General features: G+C 43.1%; 1 long non-coding RNA gene across 1 annotated transcript; it reads left to right on the forward strand.

The window, feature by feature from the left end:
- The first annotated feature begins 4203 nt into the window (after positions 1-4203).
- Positions 4204-10462, forward strand: LOC148002413 (uncharacterized). Its single transcript, XR_015633709.1, has 3 exons — positions 4204-4275; positions 4507-4591; positions 10173-10462. It is a non-coding gene; the product is annotated as an uncharacterized LOC148002413 (long non-coding RNA).
- The last annotated feature ends 1787 nt before the right edge of the window (positions 10463-12249 follow it).

Consider the following 12249-nt stretch of genomic DNA (forward strand, 5'->3'; position numbering starts at 1 on the left):
AGAAGAAATTTTTCTTGGAACTTCCACAATTACACAACGATGTCTAGAAACATCCTTATCTGTTCATGAGGCTCCCAGACCTTTCACATAAGTCCATGATGCTCTAGGAGAGGTCACATCTTCAGAGGTAGCTCTAATACCTACCCCCCCATTCTGACGTCACAGTCAGGCTTTCTACACATATACACGGTACATTAAGACCTTCCTCATCTGAGAAGGATGTCTTAGGATCTACTGCATCTGAACTGCATGCTTTACAACTAACCCCATCTACCCAAGTAGATTTATTTCACATGTCCACTCTGGGGAGAAATAGTCGACATTCTCCCTCTACCAAAATGGACCACAGGCATCCAGTTTCTAGAAACACAGGGTTAAGATTTGATCCTCCTGATGGAGTCTTGAGAAATTTCTCCTCTAAGAAAGACAGTTTCAACCTTCCCCCTTCTTCTAAAAGGGATCTTGTGCCATCTTCTGCTGCCAAAGAGACACCAAAACCTACAACTACTCCTCAGGTGAGTCCCACACCTTCTCCATCTGTCCAAAAGGCCTGGATTTTCCAAAAAATGACCAAGGAAATGTGGACCGTTGCCAATCCTTACAAGGTAATGCTGGACATTACATATTGTCCCAAGATGCTCAAGTAACTCCTCCTTCTACCAAAAAGGCATGTTCACCATCTGCCCTAGGGTTTCAGGGAATTTCTTCACCCCTCTCAAGGGCTCCAGAAAGTGTTTTCCATGCTCAAAGTGATTTGTCATTGTGAAAATTAGACTTCAAAAATACAAAACCATTTTTATATTCCCAAAGGTCTGAGGGATAGTCCACATCAAAAAAAAAAAAAAAAAAACATGTAGACCTTGTGCCATTAGCCAAAGTATATCAGAAAAATTCCATGTCTTCTAAAGCATCTAAAAATCAATCTGGCTCTAGTACTCTTCCTGGGAAACATTTACCATCAGACATAAAATCCACAGGACAATCGAAATCTAAAAAGGGGTATCTAGAAACTTTACCGTTTGCCCAAAGGTCTTTAGGATGTTCAGCAACTTCTCCAAGAGCTCGGTGAACCTAGAGAACAAAAAAACTAAAGCCATCTTCCCAGGGCATTTTCCCAAGAACCACATTATTTCTTCTTTTCTTTTATGCCAAGACAGATGTCCAGCTTCCTTCTCCCCGTCTCTGATCTCGTCATCCTATTTGTTCTCCCTCCCAAATGTCTCTTTACTCTGAATTAGTGGCCAATTAGTAAACCATAGTTATATGGAAGGAATATCTGAGAGGCAGTTGCAGTCACGACAACACTTGTGACATCACAGAAGGAGCTAGGGCTCTCCAGGATACAAGAGATTTTTCATGGAGGGCCTAATGATGATGTCACTGAGACCTGCCATAGCCTAAGTGCTGAACAGCTTTCCTTACATTGACCAGATTCAAGGGTTCCCTTTCCAGGTATGTCTCCTGTGACACAGTGGAAACCTTTACATACTACATCTCTCTACAGCTGGAGACTTCTCTCTGCTTCATTAATGGTCACATGCTCTGAATGGAGAAAGTTAGTCAGGGGCTTGGCATGGGTAGAAAAGATCTAGGAACATGGAGAGAAGGAGATTCTTCTGAAGATTCATGTTATTCCCAGGTCCAATCCTGTGACATAAAGTTCAACTCCCTAGTGTTCTCATTTTCCCAGGTGCCAGTGTTTTCCCTACAGACCTTTAATTGAGTGAATATTGTGCTACATTTTCTGATTGTACATTTTTTCACAGGGGAATATTTTATATGTTCCTGCATGCGTACTAAAAAATTTCATTATTCCAATTCCATTTTTTGCAATGAATATGGCTACAAACGGGGCCCAGCTATAGAGCGAATATAACAGTGCAAATATTGTGTGCCTCCTTCAAATGATAAACTCCCAAATCCTCATTTTATCCATAAAGTAGCAGACATCAGTTAAGCAAAGGACAACATGGAGTATAGAATGCGTTTCTGTAGTTCTATTAGATATCCGTTCTCTAATATCGAACTTCCTGTGTTCCCAGGGAAAGACTTGAGGTTTTTGGATGCTTTAACCATGATTCTTTCTTCAGGACAAACATCAGTTTCTGGGTGATGGTCAGCAAGAAGAATGGCTTGAGGTCCAGTGAAACCTCAACTTCCATAGGTTATAAGAAAAGGAGGGAGTCTATTGGCATTGTCATTTGTGGATCCTAGATTTTTGACCTAGTTACACAGAATCCTAGTAAATATTCCATCAAAATTCTTAGTAGTAGGAGCCACCAAAAGCATATATCTATATCTATATCTATATATCTATATCTATATCTATATCTACATCATCTACATCTACATCTACATCTACATCTACATCTACATCTACATCTACATCTACATCTACATCTACATCTACATCTACATCTACATCTACATCTACATATATATATATATATATATATATATATGTATATATATATATATATATATATATATATATATATATATATATAAAATGGATGGCACCAAAACTAGATAGGATTGTTGAAGCTAAGAAGAGCATGCTGCCAGGAACTGGACATAGATCTTTCATGAGAGACACAGCTAGAGCATGTCAAATACAGAAGTGAATGCTAGTGGCAAACCAGGGAACTGAAAATGGACCACATGTTTGTAGATGTTTAGAAAAGATTACAAGAGCTGAATGGACTTTCAACCCCATAAGAACAGCAATTCATCTAAGCACAGATTTCTGGTATTAAACCAATATTCAAAGACTGTGTATGGACAGGCCTATGGCTCCAACTCCATAGGTAGAAGAGGATGGCCTTGTTGGGCCCCAATGGAAGAGAAGCCCTTGCTCCTCCCTAGGTTTGCCTCCCAGTTCAAGGGAATGTCAAGGTGCAGTAACGGGGGTTATAGAAGAAGGTTAGTGGGACTGTTTAAGGATCTCATGGACAGGAACCTGGGAAAGGAAATAACATTTGAAATGTAAATATAAAAATATTCAATTAGAAAAAGCAATAAAATTTGCTAAAAAATAAAAAAAAATGGGAGAAAAAAAGAAAAGTTAACTGCTAGCTAATCACACCTATTGTCTCAGAAATCTAAAGGGTCACTGTCAGGGAATGGTAGTCATAGTAATACTAGTGGAAAGACTGAGATTATGAAGTCTCAAATAGAAGCACTTCTCTCTCCCAGATATCAGTCTCAGACCCAAACTGCACTATAGGAATCCAAAGCAAGGAGGAGTTTACACTGAGCTGAGGACACAATACTTGACTTTTCCTTCTTCCTTAGGACCTTTCTTTCTGGGAAAAATTATAAAAGCCATGAGCTCTCAAGAATCAACTGGTCCCTTTCCAACACCTGGCTTTTGGAATAAAGAAATTAATGATATAAACTCTCCGACTTCAAGGAACCATAACAAGCAGGGATGTTCAGATGCTTCTGGGAGGCTCTCAGTTCCTGATTCCCATATGTTGAAGGCTCAGATAAAGGCTATCTCTTCAGCAAACCCACTCAACCCCTAAACAGGGCTCACTGAGCTTTCCAATGGACCAAGTATTTCTTCCTTTTTTATACAATGACAGAAGGCCAGCTTCCTTCTCCCCATCACTGTACTCTTTACCCTCTTTCTTCTCACTCCCAAATGGCTGTTTACTCTGAATTAGAGGCCAATTAGTAAACACTAGAGGTACTGAAGAAATATCTGAGAGGCAGGTAATGTCACAACAACACTGTGACCTCACAGAAGGAGCTAGGGCTCTCCAGGTTACAAGAGATTTTTCAAGGAGGGCCTAATGATGATGTCACTGAGAACCGCCATGGCCTACCTGTTGAACAGCTTTCCTTACATTGACCAGATTCAAGAGTGCCTTTTCCAGGTTTGTCTCCTGTCACACAGTGGAAACCTTTATGTACTCCATCTCTCTAAAGCTGGAGACTTCTCTCTGCTTCACTAGTGATTACATGTTCTGAGTGGAGAAATTTAGACAGGGGCTTGGCATGGGTATTAAAGATTTAGGAACATGGAGTGTAGTAGATTCTTCTAGAGAATATTATTATTATGTATGTCACAGGTTTTTTCCTGTGACATACAGTTCAATTTTCTAGGTTTTCTCTGTTTCCCAAAGTCTAGTATTTTCCCTACAGACCTTTAATTTAATGAATATTGTATTTCCATTTCTTATTGTAAATTCCTTGAAAAGCGACTGTAGGCAGCTGCGACGTGCCAGGCCTCAAAGTTGGCGCTGGTTTCTGCCTTCCACCCTCCCAATGGTGAGCTCTCCTTGTAGTAAACTAGTCCTTATTTGGCTATGGCTGCCTGCCCTGCTGGCTTCCACATAGTGACAGCCTATCTGCATGATCCACCTGGCTTGCTAGGATTGGCCAGAACTATGTTTTAAGTGTGGTGGGGGGTTCCATGGGGTCAGAAGATTGTATCAAGGGTCATGAGTAAAACTGCCTGAAGAAGATCTTCACTATTCATGTCTTCCTTGCTGGTCGAAGTTGGGCACGGCAAGTTGTGGCTTGTACAGGGACCTCCTGAGATCAGAACTTCTTGCAGTGAGGATGGCACTGGAAAGTTCCCAAGGTAAGGTGGGGCCATAAGGACCGTGGGAAAAAAGCAGCTATAAATTCTCAAGGTAGTTAACAAGAATGTTCGCGATAGCAGCGAACAGAAAGTAGGAAGATGCCTGGTGAATTTAGCCGTAGAAGTGTAGAAAATTTTTGTAATGGGGACCTCACAGTCTCATCCAATTTTTCTGGCTCTTCAAGAGCTGTTTGAGCATAAGAAACTAAAAATAAAAAGGAGCACCTTAGAGAGTTTTTTGAGCGAATGCAAAGTCATTGCCCCCTGGTTCACATCTCAGATAATCTTACTGTGGCAAGTTGGGAAAAACTAGGGAAAGACCTTGATTTTGCCTGGGAACAGGGGACTCTAAGACCCGGGGTCCATCCAGTGTGGTGCTTAGTGCGTAGTTGCCTTGAGGATCAAAAATGTTTTCAGGCAAATATAGAGAAGGGGCAAGCTGCCCTAGAAATGCTTCAAGAGGAGAGGTCAGAAAAGCAGGGAAGCACAAAGGAGACAGACTCAGAAAAGACAGATGCAGAGGAAGAAACAGACGAAACAGAGTCAGAAGAAGAGCTACAAGTGTTGATAGATCAAATGAGGAAACCGTCTCTAAGGAATAGACAGAAGAAGAAAAGGAAAAAGCCTAAAATGGTGGAGGAACTTCCTGGGTGGTTCCTCTCAGCTCCTCCTCCCTGCAATGTTGTTGAGGGAGGAAATAGAGTTTCAGGTACAGGGCGACCTCCTGTGGTGAACAACGGTACTGAGCATGCGCAGGCTTTGCACCTGGCATCAGTTGGCTGATAATATGCTAATGAGGGAGCAGCACCATGCTAATGAGGTAATTCATGCTCCACCAATCCCTGAAGGACAATCAGCATAGCCTCAGCTGCTGTCTATATAAGGCGAGCATTCTTGATGCTTCAGGTCTCCCTGTCCCTGTTCAAGGGAGCTGTACAGTAAAGGCTTGTTCGCAGAAGAATCCTGTTGCCGCGCGTCATTTTTACTGGCAAGACATTGGGCGTGCGACAAACGGGTAGTACATTCTGCCAAGAAGTGTGGAAGCCAGTCCGCACAGAACTGCATCTGGCCTATCCTGTTTATGTGGATGCTGATCAACAAAGGTATCATGAGCCTTTAGACTTTAAGGTGATCAAGTCCCTGATGGAATCAGTAGGACGTATGGAATTATGGCCTCACTTACCATACCTCAGGTTGAGGCCTTACACAGATTTTGCATGACTCCTAGTGATTGGATTAAACTTGCTCGGGCCTGTCTTAGTCTGGGACAGTATTTGGACTGGAGAGCTTTTCTTATTGAGTTTTCCAATGAACAGGCTGCAGCTAACTTGGTAGTGAGGGGGGGGGCGGCCAGATGCCTGGGATAGAGATATGCTGCTGGGTCAGGGACGCTTTGGCAATGCTCAGACAGGGTATCCAGGACAGGTTTCCCAGCAGATTAATGAAGTTGAAACAAAGGCATGAAAATCCTTACCTAATAAGGGAGAAGTGAGTGGAAACCTCATCAAGATCCTTCAAGGACCTATGGAGCCATTCTCTGACTTTGTATCCCGATTAGTGGAAGCAGCGGGAAGAGTCTTAGGCGACCCCGATACTGCTAGGCCCTTGATTAAACAGTTGAACAATGAACAGTCACAAAGGAATGTCGAGCCGCTATCACTCCTTACAAGAACAAGGGACTTGAGGTTTGGATGAAGGTCTGTAGAGAAATAGGGGGACCTGTGACTAATGCTGGACGTGCAGCTGCACTTATGGTGATGATGCAGAGAAAAGGAGGAAACTCAGGAGTGTGTGATAAGTGCCGTCAACAGCGGCGCCTAAAAAGGCAATGTCCAGAAAGGAGAAGTCTATGCAGTATAGGAAGTTGCCAACATCCGAGGCAACAAGGGCTGTGCCCCAAGTGCAAAAAGGGGAACCATTAGGCTCATGAGTGCTACTTGGTAAAAGACATCAATGGGCAGCCTCTTAGCTCGGGTTTTGGTGGAAAAGGTCAAAAGATGGTCAGCCGGGTCCACGACCCCAGGGCCCACAAATATATGGGGCAGTCGAGAATCAGGATGTAGAACAGAGTCACAGGAGATGGCCGTACCTTCGCCATCTGAGGGGAAAGGAGAGTCACTAAAGGCTCTGCAGGACTGGACCTCTGCTCCACCGCCAGACTTGAACTAACTCCTTGGATGGGCATCCAGTTGACAGAAACTGATTTTAAAGGACCCCTTGAACCTGGCACATTAGGGCTACTTATAGGGAGATCATCTACAGATTTAAAAGGACTACATCTCCATCCAGGAGATATTGACCCAGATTACACAGGGGTAGTCAAGATCATGGGAGAGTCACCAAAAGGGATTGCTGCCATTTCCCCTGGGGACAGAATAGCCCAAATATTACTTTGCCTAGCCTTCATTGAAGATTTGTAGCCCAGTCTAGAGAGAGGGGAGAGAATGGTTTCAGTTGCACAGGCTCCGACCATAAATTTTTAGACTTGGGTTTAAACCAACGCCCAGTAATGAAGCTAAGGGTAGATGGTAAAAGGATCCCAGGACTGTTGGATACAGGGGCCGATAGAAGTATAATAGCTAAGAATGATTGACCCTCTGGATGGCCAGTACAGGCCTCATCTCAAACATTACAAGGTCTCGGTTACGCAAGAGCTCCTGATATGAGTGCAAGACAACTGAGTTGGAGAGATCACGAAGTGCATTCAGGAGTTATGCAACCATATGTGTTGGATTTGCCCATTTCCCTTTCGGGGAGTGATTTGCTAAAAGATATGGGTTTCAAATTGACCACTGAGTATTCTGAAACTTCACTAAAGATTATGAAACATGCGGACTATTTTCTCAGTAAAGGAATAGGGAAACACCTGCAGGGAAGGACTAGCCCTATAGCTGCCCAACAGAGAGAAAGGAATCAGGACCTGGGTTTTCCTTGGGGCCGCTGAGGAAGGGTTCCCATTACATGGAAAACAGAAGAGCCGGTTTGGGTTCCTCAGTGGCTGCTTTCTTCTGAGAAGCTTGCCACAGCTAAAGCTGGCTAAAAACCATAAAAAACCACCAGTATTACCTTGGAATATCCCAATATGTGTGATTAAAAAAAAGTCAGGGAAATGGAGACTGTTGCATGATTTACGAGTTATTAATCAACAGATGCAAATCATGGGCTCAGTGCAATGCAGGCTTCCTCTTTTGTCCTCTCTGCCAGACTGTTGACCTGTTGTAGTGATTGATATAAAAGATTGCTCCATACCTCTTTGTCCAAGGGATAGTGAAAGGTTTGCTTTTACTGTTCCATCATGCAATCATGAAGAACCTGAGCAACGATATGAATGGGTAGTTTTACCACAGGGTATGGCCAATAGCCCTCCTATGTGTCAAATTTTTGGGGGCAACGCCATTGCCCCAATAAGACAGAGGTTTCCTGTGCTGAGATGCATCCATTTTATGGATGACATCCTTTTAACTTCAAAGAATGAAGAGATTTTAGATTTAGCATATGGAAATTTAGTTAATTTGCTAGAAGGTAGGGGTTTGATTATTGCCCCGGAAAAGGTACAAAATGGCAGTCTTGTAAATTATTTAAGAGCAAAAGTAAGTCCTTATACCATTATCTCCCAGAAGGTTGAATTGAGGAAAGATAATCTTAAGACTCTTAATGATTTTCAAAAATCACTAGGCGATATTATTTGGGTCATATATTATTTAAAATTACCAAATTATTAATTAAAACCATTGTATAATACTTTAGTTGGGGATTCTGCCTTGGGTTCTTCTAGACAATTGACTGATGAAGCAAGGGAAGCTTTAAAGAAGGTTGAAAAAGTATTACAAGGCGCAATATTACATCGATGGAAGGAGGGTGCAGACATTGTGCTATGCATTCCAGACACCTACATGCAGCCCACAGGATTGTTGTGGCAAGATGGCCCTCTGCTTTGTGTTTATCCCAAGGCTTCTCCAGATAGACCAGTAGAGTATTATCCTACAGCAGTTGCACGCTTAGCCCTGAATGGGATCCAGCAGTGCATACCATTTTTTGGTGTTTCCCCAACCTCGATCATAGTGCCCTATACAGGTCAGCAGATGAAGATCTTGTGTGGCACTGTGGATGCTTGGGCTATATTATGCTGTGGATTCCATGGAGAGATAGATAATCAATATCCAGAACACTCTTTGCTGTCCTTCTTTAAAGAACATCCCGTGATCTTTCATGGTTACCTCCAGTGTTCCTATACAGGGGGCGCCAAACATTTTTTACAGATGGATCCAAAAATGGCTGTGGAGCTTATGTGATTAACAATCAAGAGCCAATTTTGTGTCAATAACAACCCTACTCTCCACAAATAATTGAACTCAAAATTGTTCCTTTGCCTTTAATTTGCTCTCTGATTCATCATATTTGTTAATGCAGTTAAGATATTAGAAGTGGCTGGCCCTATTAAAATTAGGATCACGGTATGCCAGCTGCTGAGGGAACTTCAGGAATTCATCTGGAAAAGAGGTCACAAGTTTTTTGTCCAACATATTAGAGCTCGTAAAGGTTTGCCTGCTCCTCTCAGTGAGTGAAATGATCTTGTGGATAGATGTACCCGAATGGAGTGCATCTTCTTAAGCTCATCATTGGATCAAGCACGACAGTCTCATCAACAATATCATGTGCCTACTAAGACCTTAGAGCAGAAGTTTCATCTGTCTTGAGCAGATGCTCTACAGATAGATTTAGGATGTCAACAGTGTATCACTTTTCACCATGGACCTAGTGTCGGGGTTAATCCTAGAGGCCTCCTGCCCCTAAAGATTTGGCAAATGGATGTAACTCACGTATCTGGATTTGGGACTCTAAAATACATTCATGTTTCTGTGGATAGTTGTTGAGGAGTCATTCATGCTACCCCTATGAGTGGAGAAAATGCACGCAATGTTATTGGACACTGCCTATAAGCCTGTGCTGCTTGGGGAAAGCCTCAACATTTAAAAACTGATAATGGCCCAGCATAAACTGCCAAATCTTTCAAATCCTTTTATAAACAGATGGATGTGCATTTGAGCCATGGCCTGCCTTATAATCCCCAACGTCAAGGTTTTGTTGAGCAAGCACATCGTATCTGAAAGAATGCGTAATTAAACAAAAAGTGGGAATAGGCCATGGTAGAACCCCAAGGGAACAAATATCCTTAGCCCTTTTTACTCTTATTTTTTTTAATTTTGGATGATGATGGCCTTTCTGCCGCTGACCGACATCAGTGTCGTGCGGGCACATTGAAAGGTTATGTGAAATGAAAAGACATGATCACTGGCTTGTGGCATGGGCCAGATCCCGTGTTGGCATGGGCAAGAGTGTCTGTTTGTGTGTTTCCTCAGGACCAGCAAGATCCGTTGTGGGTCCCTGAAATATTGACCAGGAAGTACAACAAGAATGAAGATCCTGCTGCTGCTCACACTTCTCGGTGTGACCCAAATGCTGGTCCAAATGGAACCCCTGTGGGAGATATTATCGGTGTTCCCGAGACTCATGCCGATACATCATGACTTTTAAGTCCACTCCTCTACTTTGTCTAAACAGTTGTCAATTTATCTTCTAGGTAATTGGACAGGAGAATTCGATTTCTTAATGGATCAGCTACGTGTAGCCATCATGACCGTGAAATCCACACGTGCAGATGCTAGACTGGCTACGGGATTGTCATCTTGGATTGAGGCTGCTATGAATCATCTGAGGGAGTGGGCGGGTATGGGAACCCTAGCTTGACTCTTGCTGCTGGTCTCCCTAGTGCGCCTGTGGTGTCTCTGTTGAATGAGGTTTGTTCAGAGGCGGCACACGGTTATGGTGTTACAGGTATTTGCAGCCATTAAATCAGGACAGTCCCCTCAAGCCTGGCTTACGGTCATTCAGAAGACCTTGTTGTACCTCACGCCTGAGTATGTATGAGTGACCCTGGCCAGTGATGGGCAACCTCCCTTCTACCTAAGGCATGGGACCTTGTGGGAGACGAGGTGTCCTAAGACTGCTTTAATGAACAGATGATCCTAAGACGGTTGGATGGGTTGCCACGCTCAGGGGTGCTTTTGCCTGCTTGATTAATTAAACAATAAGGGGGAACTATAGGCAGTTGCGATATGGTGCGCCTCAAAGATGGTGCTGGTTTCCATCTTCCACCCTCCCAATGGTGCGTGCTCCTTGTAGTAAGGAAGTCCTTAATTGGCTATGCCTGCCTGGCCTCACAGCTTCCGCATAGTGAGAGCCGATCTTCATGACGCACATAGCTTGCTGGGATTGGCCAACAGTAGCTATTTAAGTGTGCTCCGGGGTTTCCATGGTGGCAGAAGATTGTATCAAGGTTCCTGAATAAAACTGCTTGAAGAAGATTTTCGTTGGTCCTGTCTTCCTTGCTGGTCGAGTTAGGGTCTTGGCATGGGTAGAAAAGATTTAGGAACATGGAGTGTACGATATTCTTCTAGATAATATTTTTATTCTATATGTCACAGGTTCATTCTTGTGACATACAGTTCAATTTTCTAGGGTTTCCCTGTTTCTCAAAGTCAGTATTTTCCCTACTGACCTTGAATAGGATGAATATTGTATTTCAATTTCTTATTGTAAGTTCCTTGATAAGGGACTTTGTAAATATTCCTCAATGTGTACTCAAATTTTTTTTCCAATTCCATTTTCTGCAATGATTTTGGTCACAAGTGGGTCCAGCTATAGAGTGAGTATAACAGTGTAAATACTGTGTAGCTACTTCAAATGATAAACTCCCAAATCCTTATTTTATCGAAAAATTACCAGACATCAGGAAAGCAAAGGACAACATGGACTATTGAGTTAGGTTTCTTATCCCATTTGATATTAGTACTACACTATGTAGCTTCCAGTATTCCCACGGCCAGAGTTGGGGGTTTAGGATGTTTTACCATGATTCTTTGTTCAGGCCAATCCTAAGATGCTGGATGATGTGCAGGGAGAAACATGGCTTGAGGAGAAGTTAAATATCTACTTCAATAGGTTCACAAAAACAGGAGGGAGTCTATTTGAAATTGTCATTTGTGAATTCTACATTCTTGACATAGTTGGGCAGAATCCATGTTAACATTCCACTTAACCACGTAGGTGTAGGAGCCACCAAAATCATATGTATACTATAGAGGGCTGCAATAACATTCGCCACCACTAGATGGCGCTGGCTTCCTCTGCGCCCCACGAGGAAGGCCGAGCTAGACAAGATGGCGCCGGACTTCGCGGCGCCAGCCGACTTTCTTTCAGGAAGTTAACTGTGTGGGCATGTGGAAGAGTGCCTTCGTGCCAGGTCTTTCCCCACTCCGGGGCGTGCCTGATGAGATCATGAGTAAGCGACCAATCAGGTGTGGATGTGCCTCGCTAGGGTGTATACAAGCGTGCCATGCTGGCGCACGGGGCTTCCTCCTTAAGATACCAATAAAGTTTGGTCACAGCTAGGATTCCTATGTCCACACATGTTTTCTTTCGAGGTGGCACGTGGGACAGTATACATCAGCCAACCAAACTAGATAAGATTGATGAAGGTAAGAAGTGCATTCTGCCAGGAATCTGAAAAAGTTATTTCCTGAGAGACACAGATACAGCATTTCAAATACAGAAGTGAATGCTAGTAGCAAACCAGTGAACTGAAAACTGAACTCTTG

This window comes from Rattus norvegicus, chromosome 11 (genome assembly GCF_021556685.1).
Source record: "Rattus norvegicus strain SHRSP/BbbUtx chromosome 11, alternate assembly SHRSP_T2T, whole genome shotgun sequence".
Classification (NCBI taxonomy): domain Eukaryota; kingdom Metazoa; phylum Chordata; class Mammalia; order Rodentia; family Muridae; genus Rattus; species Rattus norvegicus.